General features: G+C 38.0%; 1 protein-coding gene across 6 annotated transcripts in view; it reads right to left on the minus strand.

The window, feature by feature from the left end:
- LOC137291609 (roundabout homolog 2-like) overlaps nucleotides 1-20,249 on the minus strand; it is a 284,596-nt gene that overhangs the window by 106,382 nt on the left and 157,965 nt on the right. For all 6 annotated transcript variants that reach the window (XM_067823018.1, XM_067823057.1, XM_067823051.1 and 3 more), the window contains exon 5: nucleotides 11,087-11,121. The gene's annotated coding sequence lies outside the window, so the exon portion shown is untranslated. The remainder of the gene's footprint in view (nucleotides 1-11,086; nucleotides 11,122-20,249) is intronic.

A 20,249-nucleotide genomic window follows, 5' to 3' on the forward strand; every position in this document is an offset into this window, starting at 1 on the left:
GACTTCAAAGTGTGTTAAATGAGTCATGGAATTTTGCAAATCAACTTGTGCTGCAAAGGTGAAATAATTTTGTGAAGTATGTAGCGAAAATATTTTCTTAGTAATGTCTTGCTCCAAAAATAATATTTTCAGACAACTCCACAGATGTTTTTCTACTTATTGAATACGCTCCCTGGGGAACATACAGAGTCCATTCAAGGTTTACATTGCAAACTAACTTAACTTCAAGTAACAAAGAAGAACTGAAAGCAAATGCTGAAACAATTATTTGGCACATCTCAAGATATCTCTCATGTCACTGAAGTCTCCTGTTCAAAATTTAACTTAACTGTGTAACAATCCAGAGAGAATTTGTAACATTACAACCTGTCTTGACTTAATAGTTCATCACAGACTTACGAAGGTCCAAGCACTACAGCATTTTGTGGTTCAAGGGACCACATTTTCAACCATGAACATTCATTTAGCAAATGTTGAAGATGACAACCCCCTACATATCTTTATCCAGAAAATATGTTGACAAAAACACATTTGAATGTTTGTACCCTCAATCTTCTCCTTGTCTCTACTCCTGAATGATGGCTGTCAATGGTTGACAGATCACAGAAAACACAAGAGGTACCAAATCATTACTAAATCCACAATTTCATCTTTCAGCTTGGGAACTCTTTTAAACCTGTCCATACCTGAAAGTTGATACATGTAGTCATCCTGGTTTACATGTTTACAGGTCAGGCCTGACAAACTTACAAATCGTTCTTTGCCAATTCCTGACAAAAACATGTTTCATATTACAGTTATGGCCCTCATAGATTAATACTTCACTCAGTGACCTCCCAAACCTGATGAGGATATTATTATATTTACACCAAACAGCCAAGTTTAATACACTGTTTGAGAAAGTGTTTGATGAAAACAGAACTTCCGCCATACCCAGTCTGGTATGTTAACCTTTGCTTTCCACATTAAGTTTGTGTTTTAGTGTGGAAGAGAGGGACTTTTTGCATCCAAAATATGGCAGAGGAAGATGGGGTCATGTGAGTGTAGCAATAATGATGAAAAGGGCTAAAGATTCTACCACAGGTATATATTTTATGGCTTACAGCTAGTTGTCAAACCAGAGAGTTGTGTTAAGGTCAGTATTAAAACAAATATAACTCTCAAACTATTTCTTCATTTTTGCCAAAAGGTTGTTTAAGTACATCAAGTTGGTTGAATTAATTTGGGATTTGACTTTTTTGCACAATTTCGAAACAAACATAAGATATGTTTGCTGTTACACAACACTATTGGCAGCTCCTGACTAAACGAATCTGGACCAGACAATCCAGTGATCATTATTAGCAGCAGTTCATTAGTTTGCTTGTGTTTATTGTTACTTTTATTCAGTTTGTAGACTTTGGTCAGATGAGCAGAAGTCCAGTTTTATATTTCATTGGATTATAAAAAGGGGATACCATCAGTTGAATCTGTAAATTGAAGTGTATAACAAAAATAAAGCTATATGTTGCCGATTTACCACATTAACACTGAAAAAATATTCATTCAGCACCACTGATAATTATTCAACAATAAGAAATACATTCTTGAACCTGAATGGTTTAATGACCTTTGACCCGTGAAGGTCCCGGGGTAGAATAGGCCTTCAGCAACCCATGCTTGCTATAAAAGGCGACTCAGCTTGTCGTAAGAGGCGACTAACAGGACCGGGTGGTCAGACTCGCTGACTTGGTTGACACATGTCATTGGTTCCCACTTGCGCAGATCGATGCTCATGTTGTTGATCACTGGATTGTCTGGTCCAGACTCAATTATTTACAGACCGTTGCCATACAGCTGGAATATTGCTGGGTGCGGCGTAAAACTAAACTCACTCACTCACTCACTTTAATGACCTTTAAAGAAATTTCAAGGTCACAGCATTCATGCAAGTTCCACTATTACTGCTTCTTGTTAAAGGACAAAACATGACAAGTATCCTGACTGCTTGACACAAACCTCAAACACATGTACCTCGATCAATGCAACAATCCAGAACCAAAGAAACCTTCAAATTCTGAAAATAATCAACATTTTTGGGGTCTATTTTATCCTCTGAGAACACACTGCTAATATTGTTATTATCACTTTTTTGAAGAATTATTTCCTCAGAGTGAACAACAACATTTGATATCATTTCAAGCTACTGCCGAAAAACTTCCAACAACAAACAGATGAATGAGTAACACTGAAACCATCATCTTAATGACATACTGCTAGCATATGCTGCCTCAGGTTTCATTTTCAACTTCTGCTCATGTTAAGACAAAAACAAGATCTACCTTGATTTTCAATCACTAAAATGGCAACTTCACCTCCCTCACCTGTTCTCCAGGTGAAACCTTTACAAGCCTCCATCACCATTCATAAACCTGTTACCCACAAAAACACCGATAAATTTCATCATCTGTTGAAAATGTTCCCATAAACCAGGTTCTTCAACAGCATCTTTCTTGTGTAAAGTGATAACGACTTGAACTGTAATATCATAGACTTTTCACTGTCCAAATGTTCAAACAAGTTCAATTTCCTGTACAAGAAATTTTCAGGTTAATTTATAGCCAATTCTGACATATTTGCCATAATTGAAAGAGGTATAGAGATATTTATTTAAGGCACAATTAAATAAACAAATGTCTAATTCTTCAAGCATGAAGACTCAATCTGATTCTGCAGGCATGAAGAGTCAAACACCTTCAAACATTATGACCCTTTCACTGCCATGCAACCATCATATGTTCAAAGCCAGATCAAAGCCTATAATAATTCAAATAAAAATACTAAAATCACCAAAAACAACATCTGCCAAGAGCCAGGCTAGAAACATCGCACACACTGGCTTAACAGCGAACATCTTCATATACTTAACCTGGCAATGATTCCAACTGAAAGATCATGCTAATTTATGTTCAAAACTCACTTTAAATTTAATCTAACCGTTTCAAAGCCTTGATATATTCTCCAGTGTCTTTGTGTTCAAACATTCTTCAAACGATTCGAATAGCTGTGATCATAATACTTCAACAGATACACAGTCATCATTCTGAGACAAGTTTGGAAAAAACATACAAATTTAATCACCCTCAGCCTGCTTTAACCAACTGCAAAACCCATTGGACACATACATGTAATTAGTGATGGGGAACATTCCCCAGGGACATTTAATGCTTGTTTTACCAAGGAGGACTATTTTCCAAACCACTGATTTGAGAGAAAAGAAGCAGAGGAGGACCTTGAAGGGATGTAGACATGTTCAAAAATATATTTGAAATAAATAAACTAGGACAAGATGGAAAATAATACCCCTGATAATTGTTTAATTATTTGTAAACACATGATTTCATATTTGCCAAACAAGAAAATCTGCAGTCAGTCACTGTTGTAAGGAACATCTTTGAAAGTGCAAATTTCAACTCAGACTCCAGGACTCCATTGAAGACCCTCAGTTTGAAAATAAGATCATATGACAAGAAAAACAGGGGTCCCTCTCCTGATGAAAAAAACATCCACTGGACCATTGGCTCACTCTCAGAGATCAGCTGCTACTTTCCACACAACTGACCCTTACTACTATTAACCTGCACATTTTCAGGCCTAATGTGGTAATGGCGGAAAACTAGTCAAGTTTTCAATTTGTCGGGGATCAGTCAACGAGTGTATACAAACAACACACAATTTTCAACAAACAGAGACATCTTTTAGCTGTGAAATAGCCGAAACCGCTAATGGCTTTATAGCTGACTGGGAAGGAATATTTTCACTGGGTTTGATTAGTTTTATGTCAATTTCTTCAAGATGTTGAAGTACATGAGATGCGACTTGTGAATACAAACACAAACCTCTGTTTGTTCAAGATTTCTGTTCTGTACTTTTTGATGTCTTCATTGACCTTTGAAAGTTTTGTGTACTAATTAAATTTAATATTTTACATTTAAACTGCATACATTCATAAATATACACCCAACCACTGCTTACATAGGGATCATTATCTTGATTAATTTGCTCACATATTAAAAAGTTATAATACTTTAAACATTTTAAATCAAAATGAAAACCAGTTATTCATGACAGATAAACAGTATTGTTAGACATTAATGTCAAATAACAGGTACTAGGCATGTTCAATAAACCGTGGGTTACAACTTAATGCATAATTACATGACAAATGACAACAAACACGTCAAAGTCTTACAGAGTAGGAAAATACTATTGGTAACAAGACAAAGTGTAGTTCTTATCAAAGATTAAATCTGTTTAAAAAATTCTTATAATTTCATATTCTTGACTATTCTTAATTCCACTACAGGAAGCTAACAAAGGCATTTTGGGTTTTTTGGGGGTTTTTTTTGAGGTAACAGAAGTTGTGATATATTTCTCAGTTTATTTTGAGGTTTTTGATTGTTTGTGTTGGCACACTGCCCCAAAGTGCTATTTCTACAGGTGTGTTTGACAACTTTGATGAATTACCCCCCTTTGTGTCTTCTTTGGAGGCAGCACCATTTCCAACCATTTGTAAAAAATGTCTAATCTTTGTTGCTTAAGATCACACTTTTGAGCAAAAACCCTTTGTTAATGTTAATTGCATAAAGGTTTAAAACCACAATTACAGTAAAAATCAGAGTCGTAAATATCTATTTGAAATCTCTGATACATGAGGAATGAGTGATATTCAACAAACTCTACCCCAACACAAGATTGACACAACAGTCTCAATAGAAAGAAACAAAGAAAGAATGGGAAAATGACATTACCATATTTTGTATTCATAACCTTAGGATCATCAAAGATATATGAAAGAAAAATGAAAATTCGCCATGTGAACTGAAAACACACATTTCTTCTCGTGCAGCGATTCTTGGAACTTTGATAATTTACAAACAGGCAAATGGTTTTGTTAGAATACTTATCACGTAAAAAGATAATAATCTTCAAAAATGGAGAGTGAAATTCAGAAGCAAGTGTTTGGAGATGTTTAAACAGAACTGACATTTTTTTTGCCCTTTTAAACGCATTGGGTTTACAGAGGGACAGAACCAGCAGACAGGAGAGAACTTGACAGTTTCATGGCGCTGATCTGGACTGTCTCTAATTGCTGCCTTCTTTTGTGTAATGTTGAGAGCATTCTTTTAAACATACCAAACTTATTGCCAAAAACAGGAATCATGCCTAAAGAAACTTGAGTCAACCTTTCTACTTCAGAAAGTTGTAAAAACAGGCAGAAATGTCAATGAAAACATCCAATTATGCGAAGACTTTGACGAGTCTCAACATGAACTTTGGTGTAGTGACTTCAGTAGGAATGTTGGAATAAGGTTCTACATTACATCAAGCAATATTCAAGAAATATCATGGCTGGGGCACAAGAAATGGGCTTCACAATTTGTACCTATGTGGGGAATCAAACCAAGTTTTCGATGAGATGGACTAGCACTTCAACTACTCTGCCGCCCTACCACCCCTTAACCATGGAGGTTTCTGATAATGATGATGTTGTGAACAGAGTCGGATGTTCTGGATCAGTAGCTGAATGCATTTTCATGAACTGTGATGACAGTTACACACACAAGCTGAAATGAGTGTTGATCGTGAAGGTGATATAGCTGTCAGAACATGTAAGCTCGTCAGCATTCAAAACATACCAAATACTCCAGCATATCATTTGTTACTTCGAGAACCACGACAATAGTTCACCTGTATTAGAATTGCCTTAACTCACCCATTCCCATTTGGCATCATTGGCAAAGAAGCCCTGAAGAACATAACAGATTTTTGTTGACAAACATAAAACTAACATCCCGTTTCAAGGTTCTCTGATGTGTGTGAAGGTGCTATGAGCAGACTGAGGCTCTGACTTGATGCTACAACACAAGATACACCACATTAGCAAACATCGTATTTCAACTCTCTTCCAAAGTTTCTTGGCAGTGTATAAAACTGCTAGATTAATAATAAACGAACTTCTCAGCCTCTTTCATCAACTACGGTACGATGATAAAAAGCTTGTGCTGATGCTTGAACACAAATATTCCTGTGCACCAGGGGCAGGGAGAGCAAGGCAGTTTACATAAACAGTCCCGTTTGCAAGTCTTGACAACTTCTGTAGCACACAAACACAGGAACCAAAGACGCTTCCTTCCCAAACACCACAGACAAACTCCAGAACCAATTCCAGAGGGCCGCTACCATCGGCGCCATGTTGAACCAACTAGGGCCATCTGTGAGTAGTGCTGAAAATGCAATACGGTGGAAGAGATGGTTTTTTGTGCATGAGCGTAAGGTGCAGCTGCGCTGAGTGGATATCCATCTGGATGGAGTAGATGTGGGCAAGTCTACACAACTCCAACGTCAAACAACATCATCACGCAGATCCAGTGGCGCTTTCCATAACACTGAACTGCAGACTATCGACAACAACTCTGCACTTTTTGCTTTACAAATGGCCCGTTTGACAAAGCTCAGTGGAATTAACGCCCATTAAGGTTACAGCTTTTTCCGATCAATGTTGAAGCTGTTGGTAAAATCAGTGTCTATTTCTATCTCCTCCAGTATGTGTATCACGTGCTGGGGCACACGGCTGCCCTTAAATGCTGCACATCGAGACTAATCATTGTCCTGACTGAGGACCAGGGAGGGCATGGAGGACATGGGCTAAGACTCTCGGGACTGAAGTGGTTAAAGTCACAGCTTTTTAATTATGTGGAGTGGTATGGCAGCGGGCATGGAGATGTTGCTGCTGCTGCTGTTGATGTCAGACCCTGGACAAGGAGCGACATAGAGATGAATGGTACTGAACATGTTGCTGTAATGGAATCAACACTTTCTACCATTATTATCTCACAGTCAATATCGACCCTTTCACTTCTGAGTAAGAGATACAAAAAATCACCATTTTAGCCATAAAGATAAGAATTCCAAAAATAAGTGGAATAATTATATTCAAAAGTTATAATAATACAAGATTACTTATAAGATATGGAACTGACTGTTGAAATGAAATGTTAATGCAAACATATTTGAAATGATTCTAACTACAGGGGTGAAATTAATCCAAAGTTTAAGTATCACTACACGTGGTTCAGTGGATTAAAGATGTCTGAAGCTGATATATATATGTCAATGTCACAAGACAATGTTACCCTGTGTACTTAACCCATATATTGGAGAATACCAACCTTTAGACATGGCCTGTGCAAGTTCACTATCAGCATAATCCCACATATACATATGATACAGATGTATCTGTTCTGTACTGGACAGAGTATTCTGGTTAATAATGCAAGAGCAGAGGAAGCTTTAATTAGAGAAACTCACAATCCACAAATCAGAGACCACATCACTGCTATTTCACTTGAAGTCATAATATCTCTAACTCTATGCTGATGCTTAAATGTCACGCTTTCACACACTGTACCTTTTTCTGATACAATTTGTTTAGATATAACTGTTCTTAAATGTCATGCTTTCACAGATATAAGTGTTCTTAAATGTCACGCTTTCACACACTGTACCTTTTTCTGATACAATTTGTTTAGATATAACTGTTCTTAAATGTCATGCTTTCACAGATATAAGTGTTCTTAAATGTCACGCTTTCACACACTGTACCTTTTTCTGATACAATTTGTTTAGATATAACTGTTCTTAAATGTCATGCTTTCACAGATATAAGTGTTCTTAAATGTCACGCTTTCACACACTGTACCTTTTTCTGATACAATTTGTTTAGATATAACTGTTCTTAAATGTCATGCTTTCACAGATATAAGTGTTCTTAAATGTCATGCTTTCACACACTGTTCTTTCTCCTGAAACAATTTGCCTTACCCTGAAAGATTTGGGTTTCACTATGCAACATTAATGTTCCATCCTGCAATATTCATGCTTTACCCCACAAGATTCATGTTTATCCTTGCAGGATTAATGACTTACTAGGCAATATTAATATTCACCCTGCAAGATTCATGTTTTGTCCTGTAATACTAATCTTCTACCCTACAATATTAACATTTTACCTTTCAAGATTCATGTTTTACCCTGAAAGATTCATGATTTACTCTGTAACATTAATGTTTTACCCTTTATGTTTCACCTTGCAGGATTCATGTTTTACAGCATGTGTAAATATATGCCATGTGTATGCCATATTTCCCCTTCAGCCCAGAAGTCAAAGCGAAAGTCAACAATACTCCACACAAATCCACATGACTCCAATGAATTCATGTCAGCTTGTTTAACACATTTCATTTTCATCATATAAAAAAAGTGGAGTCAGAATGTTCAACAATTGTGATTCCAATCTGTTAATGGTGGTCCCACCAGTTCCAGTTAATTGCAAGGTATTGGCTTACAGTCATCACCACGTAATTGGTTCCATCAACAATCAGATTACATTTTTTTCGAGCCTGGATTAGGAAGCTTGTCAGGCAGTGAGATAATGACTCACAAATTCACACAGTTATCAGCCAAGATCAAAGCCGGACCTATCACACTACATAAACAGGAACCAATTTACATCAATCAGCACTTACATGCTAAAAACAAATACCCAAACCTGATGGTTTGTGGAATCTACTGAGCTATTTACTGACATACATGCTATCCTGTTTCATATTATTTGTGGGACCAGGTTCCACACCCAGTAACCCCAGTGTATACAGTCACATTCAAAGTAAGGAGGTCAGTCTGAGTTAGGTGTTCAGTCAGGTGTCCTTTCAGGTGTTCAGACACTTATATATCCCACCTGAGCTTGTGTCCAGACAGGTGAATCACAAGGTGTCTTGTTAGATCACATACGGGTGTCCCACCATGCATCCAGGAAGACCAAATGCCAGGTGTCCTGTTTAATCACAGACAGGTGTCCCACCATGTGTCTTGTCAGGTCTCCTGTCAGTTGTCCCACAAGGTCTCCAGACAGGTAAGTCACAAGGTGTCCTGTTAGGTCACATAGGCACCATGTGCTCTGTCAGGTCTACTAGACATTGTCAGGAATCCAGTTAAGGGCTCCTGTCATCTGTCCGATCAGTCTGGAGTCCATTCAGGCATTCATTCACGTGTTCTGTCAGGTATTGAGTCACTCTAGTGTCATGACAGGTGTCCAATCAGTTTGGTGTCCTGCTAACTGTCCTGTGAGATTTCTCCTCAAGTGAGTGAATAAAGGAGTGAGTGGGTTAGTTAGTTCGGTTTTATGTCGCTTTTTGCAATATTCCAGCAATATCATGGCGAGGGACACCAGAAATGGGCTTCACACATTGTGGCCATGTGTGGAATCGAACCTGAGCCGAAGGTGTGATGGGTGAACACTTTAACCACTTGTCTACCCCACCAACCCCTTTTTCTCAAGTCTTCAGTAAGGACATCTCAACAAATCTAAGGGTGTATCTTGCTATGTAATTTCTCTATTAAAATAAATCACAGTGCAACATATAAAGTTACATTGTAAAAACATCACTTTAACAGAAAACAATAACCCAAACTTTCTTTAATCAAATCTTTAAATATCAGAGTGTTATGTCTATGCACATAAAAGAATTTGAAACAATTTAAAAGGTTTTGGAGTGAGTCTGATGTACGACCATCCTGAAGTGTTTGCTTCTATCTGATACTAGCCATGGCCGTGTTTTCTCAGGTGGGAACAAACTTGTTTTCAAATACACCACCATGATTTTATGTACCCACCAGAGGTTAAGTACAACATAAACAGCATATGGACCAACTTACACCCACTTTTTCTGTCCGATGGCTTTTAAAATATTAAGCCGAGCCTTTCTACAAATGAGAGACACAATGTGCACAAGCCTAACTGTCACATGCTCTAGAGTATTGTGATAGTGTGGCAGGCTCCATGTTGTTTTATCAGACTTTTTTGTTGAATGTTTAAAGAATTTCTTCATCCTTATCAGAGGCATCAGAGATGAACAACAATCTATGGATTGTGTTTCCTGTTAACAAGGTCAGTGCTCAGTAACAATGTACTTGTTCATGAATGGAAACAAAACCTCAAAATATTTCCAAGGTCTGCTTAGGATATCTATCGTCCTTATCTAATTTATTGATATCTTGATATTTTTACAGACCCAATGCACTTTATTACATGGAGAAAATACTTTACTGGATGACCGTCAGATCTGCTGATTTTGTGCCCCATATCTAGGATGCTCCCGTCTGGTGTCTATGAAGTGATGAACAGGACTTTGAGAACAAAGGGCACATGCAGAACTTTCAGGCACATCCTTCTGTTGGAGAAATAGATGTATTTGGTTTCACTTCATACAGAAACCTGTCTTGTACCCAGGAATGTTCACAGTCTATCATAACAATATTCACTGTATCTCACTGAGCATCAAATATATAAATGGAGACTATAGTGTAATGGTGTCACTGTGTTGGTCAACTCTTGATATTATCAGCTCCTGGACACTAGACAGATCAAATGTCCACTGGTATCAAATGTCCACTGATGTCAGATGTCTACTGGTGTCAAATGTCCAGTCAAGTTCAAGAACTACTGATGTAAAAATTCTACAACTGTCAATATGAAAACTCTGCAAGTGCTCATGTCAGTGTTACAAAACTGTCAATGTCAATGCTCTAAAACTGCAAATGTAAATGCTCCAAAACTGATAATGTCAAAGCTCAAGCTCAAAGACTGCTGATATCAATGCTCCATTACTGCTCATGTAAATGCTCCAAAACTGTCAATGTCAAAGTTGCAAAACTGCTGATGCCAAAGTGCCGAAGCTCCACGACTCCTGACATGAAAGCTATAAAAACACTCATGTCAACACTGCAAAACTGTTGATGCCAAAGCTTCCTGTGCAAAACTAAACCATTACACAATGTCCACTACAGTTTCATCCCACTTTCATTACATAAACTATCACAACAAGCCTCAAGTCCCACAACACCATCTTAGCAGTTAGGTGACTACTGTATCTCCCATACAACAACACAGTCAATATTCTTAGCACATCAGTTTCAATGCCCAGGTGCTCCATATTCCACTGCCCAGGTGCTCCATATTCCACTGCAGAAACAAACATTCACTTACCTATAGCATGAAGTCTGTCTTCTACAGTGTAAGCTCTGTAAGAAGAAACAAACATTGAATAAAACATGCTTGAAAGACACTGGAGTCGAGAAGTACAACATCATCCTCGCTTATCTACATCATTATATCTCCATTCTGTCAGGCTAAATACCCAGGGTCAATCTACCACCAAATAGGTTTGTATATAAAGGACATTATAATTTCATCAAAAGTGAAGCAAAGAATGACTCTCACACATGAGAACTGGGAGGATGTGTTTTGAATCATGCTCCATATGAAATTACAGGATCTTGGGTACTTAGCACAACTGAACATAACACATTAAATTACATATAGCACCTGACATTCACATCAGTCACTTACTCAGCGATGCTCAATAGTGTCAAGGAAAACAACATATGGTAACAGTAGACCATTTGCTTTGGAATCTCATCTAAGAACAATTTTTAAAAAACATATTCAAGTATACTTCGATTACTACCCTAGATATACTTGTAAGTTAATTATGTGTACATTATGACAGTAATTTGTTGCATGTTCATCACCTATGACAATACCCGTGAAGGTCTTGGTTAGAATATTGGCCTTCAGTAACACATGCTTGTCATTAGAGGCCACTAATGGAATCAGGTGGTCAGATTTGCTGACTTGGTTGGTCAGATTTTGCAGATTGATGCTCATGCTGTTGATCACTGGATTATCTGGTCCAGACTCGATTATATACACACCACCATAACACAGCTGGAATACTGCTGAGTGTGGCGTAAAACTAAACTCGCTCACTCACCTATGTGCAGATGCAGTTTTATCCACAACTCTAAACACCATGAATCTATCATCATCTCATCATGCACATTTCACAGACTAGAGACACGACAAAGCTTTGATCTGGACAAACTTTGTACTACCATAAAATCCTCAACACGATCTGTTAAATGTCGGGTGAGAAATGCATGTACCATTAGGCAACAGTACTCCCTCTGAAGTAGTGGAACTAGTCCCCGAAGTGTGTGTCAAGTAGAAGCAAACACGTCTGGCCATGTAATGGAGTACGGGGAGTTACCCCATCTCTCAGGTGTTGCAGCAACAGCGGTGTTGTTGATCATAACTACATCAACAGTTGTTGTAGTGGGTCTCCTGCAGCACATCCCGACATGTACACCCAGACAGATGTTGGTAACAAACACTGCTGGAGTTCTGGGGCTACTGAAAGTAGCATCTTCACAAACAACTCATCATCCTTTTGAGATGCACAAACAACAATCTTCATCAATCTTCATCCTCCTTATTATAAGAGCAACAAACAACACATTTTCATTACAAGATGCACAAACAACAAATCTTCATCACGAGATCCCCAAACAACACATCTTCATCGTGAGATCCCCAAACAACACATCTTCATCATTAGAACCACAAATAACACATCTTCATCGTGAGATGCATAAAAAACACATCTTTACCATGAGATGCACAAACAACTCTTCCTTATCATGAGATCAACAAACAACAAATCTTCATCACGACATGCTCAAACAGCTCCTTTTCACCAAACTTCAACAACAAAATCATTTGTTATCTGTGGCAAATAATTTTTTAAAATCTTTTTCAGCAATAAACATGAATTCTGTGAGAAAGAGATATAACAGTATATAACAATATTTCAACAGAACTTCACCATTTGAAAATACATCATTTCTGGGGCATTATCGTCCAATACCAGTGACACAGATACCTTTTTTCATTCCCAGAGTCAGCTTCCATTGCACTGGTTCTGAATCTAGTTATTGTCCTCTGTATTGGGATGTGAGTGGACTGCTAAGTCCCTGATCTACAGGACAGATCTGTGATCTAGGAGAATGTCAGTTCCAAGTACTGCCATAAACTAACCACCATGGCGCAGTGAGTGGCAGTAAAAACGCTTAGTTCGCAGAACCAATTGCTCAAGGCTTCCATGTGCTAAGTACACTGTATGATGAGATAGTGAATATGACCATTGTCAGGTTTCCCCCCCCCCCCCGATACCATCTCCTATAACACTGCATTCCTGTTTCAAAATCCACATACTCATCATTTAGAATATGAAGCTCAGACTTTCAACTATTCCATTCTCATTCTGGACATTCTTCCAATCATCTAAGTTTTGTAGATTCCAGTTGCCTTTCTGACCAACATCTGAATCAATAGCCATTATCAGGGAATACTGGAGCATATGACAAGAGGACAAAATACCTAAACACAAAACACACAGGTGCCCCTGCTGATCACATGATTTGTATGATTGGTATGCAAAGCAGAGCAGCAGAACATTGGACCAGAGCAGCCTGGCAGAGCATCCCAAGACAGGCATGCCATTGTTCCTGATGAAGTCTCAGATTCCAACTGTCTACACATATGTCCTACTACTGTCACACCCCATTGTAGTGTATTGATCTTCTCTGTGATAGCCACAATCAGGGAGGGGCCTTCACAGGCATCAACATCCTGAGAAGTGAGTGGATGGGTTGGTGGGTGAGTGAGTGTGTGACTGGCTGAGTGAAATCAGGATGAAATTCCAGATGAAAGCAATGAAAAAGAGGCAATAAAATTATATGATCACATTTATAACCAAGCATGAAGAGATTCATATTTCCATGTTATGGACTGGATGGACCCATTGGAAAACTTAGACATTTTGTTTGAGTGAGAGAGTGAGTGAGAGGAGCAAGTGAGCAAATAAACAAACAAAAGCCTCTTTCTGGTTGTATCTGCTCTTATTTTATACATGAACCCCTCAATCAAATATGTATAGGCATGTACCTACTTTTCCAATGGAATTTTCTTTTCACGCTATATATATCATGTTCTCCATTCCATCTTGTCAGGAGAATCTCTGAATTATACATCCCATACATCTGAAAGTCTACTTTCTGGCATGTTGGCATGAGAGTGATTCTCAACCAAAACGTCTGCACATCAATGTCAAATTCATCCTTGACATTTGAGCAGAAGACAGTCTGCACATACAGATATGCCATGGCTTCCATCATGCTTATGGAACTTTGTTCCCTCGTATCCTTCTCTCTTCACAACCTGCAAATTCATCGTTTGGCATTTGCCGGAAATGGCTGGAGGCTGGGGGTACGGCAGAAACAATGTGTCCTTTGCAGAGAGAATGATGAAACTGTTTAGAAAGTGGAGAAAAACTAGCAGAGAAATTGTTCACTTTGTGGTCTGGTTATTATGTCTGACCTCCATCGGTGCAACAGTGCACTATGCACACATATTTGGCACTTCAAGTTACCAAGGGTCGTCTTGGATGTTGACAATGATACACCTACGCTGAATATCAAACCCACATTTGTAATGAAAACTGTGGTACTTGAGTAGATGCAGGAATTTACCTCCTGAAATGACTTTCATACGTGGTCCTATCTATCTGCAATGATTCTGTATTCATCCCAAATGAGTACAAACATTATGAGTATGAGAAGCGTGTGAGCATAAGTTCTCCATTATAAATTATTAAAATGGACACCTTGCCTAATACGACTTAAGTTCTGGTGCCAGAACATATCATCAGTCCAGTACACATTCCTGGATATTGATCACGGAGTCAACAGTGTTGGGGAAGTGATACTCTTATCTACAGTGTTCAGCAAACAAAACCCTCTCCTGCTCCCCAAATTGTTGTTGATATAAAGAAATGAAATTCTTCAAGACCCTGTTTACAAATTTGATATTGATTTAAAATATTACTTCTTTTTATTTTTTTTTCTCAAAGCCTGTTGATGATAAACAAGTATGAATTTTATTTCTTTTCCAAACTCCAACTTTCAAAACACATGATCAAAAAGATAAGATATTTGCTAATTGTTCCCAATCTTACAACAGATGTACACAAGATTATGTTGTAAATTATATTCCCAAACTTGTAACAGATATATATACATGACTATACTTCATTTTATGTTCCCAAACTAGGAACAGATATATACAATAATATTTTCAATATTAGGCATTATATATTAATAATATTATCATTACTGCATTAGATACAACAAGACTATACTTCTTATTGCATCCCTAAACTTGTAACAGATATTAATGAGACTTTACTTCATATTGTGTTCACAAACTTGTATACACAAACAGATATAGACAAAACTATAAGTCAGATCATGTTCCCAAACTTGTGTTGCCATTGTTACACCTATTAACACCAGTAAATTTCACACTAACTTCATCTTCTTGCCACAAATGTAAACACAACTTTATTTCAATTCAAATTCCCCATCTTGTTACAAATTTAAACAAGACTTGCTTTTCATTTAAAGTTATCTTGCTACAAATGTAAAACTTAGTTTATTTTATGTTAAGTTCCACATCATCCAGACATTTACAACAAACGACAATAAACAGCAAGTCAGGAGACAGGGTTTCAGTTTCTAACAACCAGCTGACAAGTACATACTGAAATCCATACCACTCTGTGCAACAAACATGGGGTTGTCGTTAGTCTCGGCTTGTTGACCGCTGGTCACGAAGCACCTAACAACCCTGCACTTAATCCTAGGGGGCAACAAATGACCATACTAGCCTCATGCCACTTAGAGATTTATGTTTTACAACTGTTTCTTGCTGGGGAACTGTGTCCAGATGACCATTTGACCAGCACCTCCTCCTCCACCCCCACCCTTGTCCAGGTGCTAGTGACATCAAGTCCAGGAACTCTAGAGCTCTGGTCAAGTCATCACCAGCTGACTGTCAGCCGCCACAAGTACTCCACACTAACAGGGTAACAATGTCTTCTTTTCTTGCTGATATTTTCTTTAATCTTTGAATCAGTTTAAGTCTAATCACTAGTTCTCTTTTTTCTTCTTCTTTCTTTCTTCTTCTCTCTTCACTTCAACTTCTATTGCTCAGATCTTCCACTCACCAATCCTGTTTTTCCTCTATTCAGTCTACTTATCTTTTCATGGACTGTTGCATATTTTCTAATCACTAATCACTTATCTTATAAATCTACTATCTTCTTTCTTCATGTTTTGTTGTTGATCTTTTCTTTATTCTATGAATAGACTTAAGTCCAATCTTCTTCCTCTATTACGCCTGCTTTCTTGTCACTTTCTCATAAATATCTCCCTTCTCTATACATTCCTCTTAACATTTGAACTGCATCAAATTCAGCTTTCTTCCCTCCTCAAGTTGACACCCTCTGATATAACTGAAACACTTTCAGATGTTAACTCTCACACGTAGACAGCGCTGCAGTGATCTCAAACACTGGTACAGTGGACAATGTGTTAGCCCACAGTGATGAGTAGATGGTTCAGTTCCAACACCCTCGCACCAACAGATGTTAGGTGATACTTGTGATCATACTGGGCATTAAGAGGAGACAACGAGGTCTGGTCCACTTGGAGTCAGAGTACCATGTTGGAGTGGGGTGTCTCCTGTTAAATTGAATATCATGATATCCCAGAGGGTAAACACTATAAAACTGGCATCAGTCTGCATGAGTACAAACAGCCACGTGGCTATGTCAGAGAAATGGTCTGTCTGGTAGTCCATCTCACAGTCTCTGCAGCATATTATGTGCCCTTCTGCCTTCCCTCCCTACAATGGTGAAGCTCTAAATGAAGCAAGTCTAGATTTCCTCAGTTCTGAATCTCCGAACTCTCAACCCTCCTTTTCATTTTAAACAGGTTTATTTGTTACTATCAAAATGATACACATTCAGGGACAAAGTCTATGTTAAACCCTACTTCCAATCACATTGTCACAGAACAATCCCCCCCCCAAAAAAACAAACAAAAAAAACAACAAAAACATTCTTAATAAAAGTTAGATTCTATAAAACTTACTTTTCAATATTTTAGAAACAATTTTCCCACTGTTGTAATATTAGAGAACCATTCATAATATTTCCATATTAAAACAATCCTGATCACACAACATATCATCGGACACAATGTATCACATATCTCTGCCATCATGTGCACAGCCAGGAACAAACCCATGAAGATCTAGATTAGAAATGATCTTCAGTAATCCATGCTTGCTAAAAGAAGCAACTAATGGAATCGAGTTGATCAGGCTCGCTGACTCGACTCACATAATCCCAGTTGTGTAGACTGATGCTTATACTGTCCATCACTGGATTTTGTCCAGACTTGATTATTTTACCACATATTGCTAGAATATTGTTGAATGTGGCGTAAAACACATCTCACTCTATCACAGCAGGGAGCTCAAAACAGGAAGTTGTATTAGAGAAGTAAACCAGTAGCAATGATCAACATGATCATAAAAATGGAGAAAATGATACAAATGGTAATATCTACTCCCTGATTTTAGCGGCAGATGGGGAAAGAGGGGGGATTTTGATTTACACACTGGGAGAACGACTCAATGGCAATTTGCAGCAGTAGTGGGTGGTCAGCTTGCTACATACCCTGCACTGGAAGTCTTGTCACTGTACCATCAAACTCCCAGCAACAATTACAGTTAATAAGTCCCCCATCATAAAGCCACCAGTCATTACTGATTACTCATTACTTCTAATGCAGTCTTAATCACAGTATTTGTATCATGTGGTTTTACTACAGACCTGAATGTGAATCACCAGCCTGTTCCATCCATGACGCATCCAACAGTTAACAATTAACATAAACCTATCCAGAATTATCTGTTTCTGTTGAGGGGAGTCACATAAATATCCTGTGTACAACCATAAATAAGGCAGATGTTATTCAATATCTCAAGCCATTATTCACACTTAATTGTTTCAAACACTCAAGTCTATATCATGTGGCAATGGGGTAGTCTAGTGGTTAAAGCATTTGCACATCATTCTGAAGTCTGAGTTTGAATCCTCACATGGGTACAATGTGTGAAGTCTTAGGGTTTTCTGCATAAATGCTTCTATGAAACTTAAACACTTTCAGACACTAAATATCAAGTTTAATAACCTTTATGCATTGAGGGATGTTGGCATTTCTAATCTACATAATTTAATATTTGATTGGAATATGCCATCCTCATGTAGGGACTGAATAAAACATTGCTTGCTGTACACATAATAGTATTTGACATTTTCTAATACATTAGTGACTCTGAACATTGCTACATTAGGTCTGTTTATAGCAACTTTAACTCAAGTTATGTAGCATGCTTAAACATAAACAATTTGACAGACTAGACACCCAGTTTGTCTCTGAAAATTCCGAGTCTTTTTGTATTTACACCTAAGCTGTACAAGTCATTCACTCAAACTTGAATTCCCACATCACGCAAGTAATAAACTTTAATAGGGGACACAAAATATGTCACTTTCAAATAGCTTCCTCTTCAATCAACATCCGTTTTGAAGACTTCACATATTTCTGGCCAACAAGAATGAGGTTGAAGCATGAACAGATTGGACACTTCCGGAATCAAACAAGTTGGTCAAATTCCCAAATTCAGGAACTATGGAACTTAGCGGCTCTGAGCAAATTAAACAACATGAAAGACTTCCCTGTACCAGAGGTAGCTTTGATATAGCTCCTTGTGATGTCCGCCATATGTGGTCTTCCACCATTTTGTATTTTCACATCCCACAAAAGGACAGTAGTTTTACTTCAAAAATACTGGAACCCGAGAGAAGTATGGTTGAGATTTTCGGGGCAAGTTGTCCTAAGTGGTATTAATTGAGCTAAAAGGACAGGAGGAGAATGTGTAAACATGGGTTGGCTATGCTTCCTTGTCATATCATAATGGCCGACCATGTGCCCACCACGTGGGTCACCCGCCCTCTACCCAACATACACAAACCTATGCTGATATCACTGGCAAATTTGATATCAATATCCCATCTGGGAGACAGAACAGCAGAGAAAGAATTCACTGCATGGTGGTACTATTTTCCTAACAAGATTTCACATAATTCATGGTTCTAATGGATGAAAGTTAGCAGGGAAATATGACGACATTTTCCTAAAACCAACTTACATTAGTCCAACAGATGAAACAGAAAGCATTACAATATTCATACAAGAAAATAAATTCTCTGTTATAAATTGGTTTCTTGAACCACTTTCTGACTTATTGATATACCACCAGAAATGGCCTTGAATGCGAGATGGTATTCATCAACAAAAACTTTACCCAAATGGCTTGTTTCATGATTTTTGCATGTTGATGTCTTGCTTTGTCAAATAAATGGATTAGAAATTCATTTCAATTCCGAGAATATGAGTTTCATATTTCCCAAACGTGGAGCTTCTTCTTGAGTGCCATGATTCATTCTTGTTCCTTATGTAGGTATGCATACATTTCTATCACAAGTTCAGAGCAAGAATACGTCGTCCACATTGATACAGTATAGATCAGTAGAAGAAAGGGTAGTCGTAAAGACAGCTCATCAAAAATTCATTTGCAAGTCAAGCAGTGAGGAGAACCCTGTACAAGAAACTTGCAAGAAATTCATATATTTTTGTGCTTTTTTCACCAATGTAATTATGAAAGATGTACCACAAATCCCTCCACTGACAAAGATCCCATACTTCTAAGGATCTGAGTCATTAAAGATTGACAGGGGCCATGCTGTCTGATTCATCAGCCCTGGCCCAGCGTAAGCAGCATTAACCTATGCCCACTGATGCTATACTGCCCTATAGCCACAGACAAAGAGCTTTCAATCACCTCAGAAGTATATATAGAAATCTACACTAAAGTAGCAAAACAACCATCTGATGTTTTTACCATACCTGGCAAGATAGTAACACGTCACTCAGCATGGCACATTAGTAAAGTGTCACCAGACCTGGCAAACAAGCTAAGTGTCAACAGATCAGTCAAACCTCTGAGTGAAAGCATGAGCACATGTCTGTATCATGAGAAACACTAAATCTTCCCAAACATAAACAGCTGAGCAAAGAACTATCCATTATCTGTAGCTGCCTTAGCCAATCAACATCAGAAAGCAGAAGGAAACAGTGGAACCACCTCCTTGTCTCAGGATTCTTGGAATGGGTGGAGCTGACCTTCAGTGGAATTCTATCATGGTGTCTGTTGTAAATGTCATGCCATCCAAGACATTCTTGTAGTCTATAGCTAGACAATAACACCATGGTGCTGCTCACACAAAGTTTGTTAGGAGGAGGAAGGAACAAATCAGTATTGCATTTCTTTTTAAAGA

The sequence above is a fragment of the Haliotis asinina genome, chromosome 1 (assembly GCF_037392515.1).
Source record: "Haliotis asinina isolate JCU_RB_2024 chromosome 1, JCU_Hal_asi_v2, whole genome shotgun sequence".
Taxonomy (NCBI): domain Eukaryota; kingdom Metazoa; phylum Mollusca; class Gastropoda; order Lepetellida; family Haliotidae; genus Haliotis; species Haliotis asinina.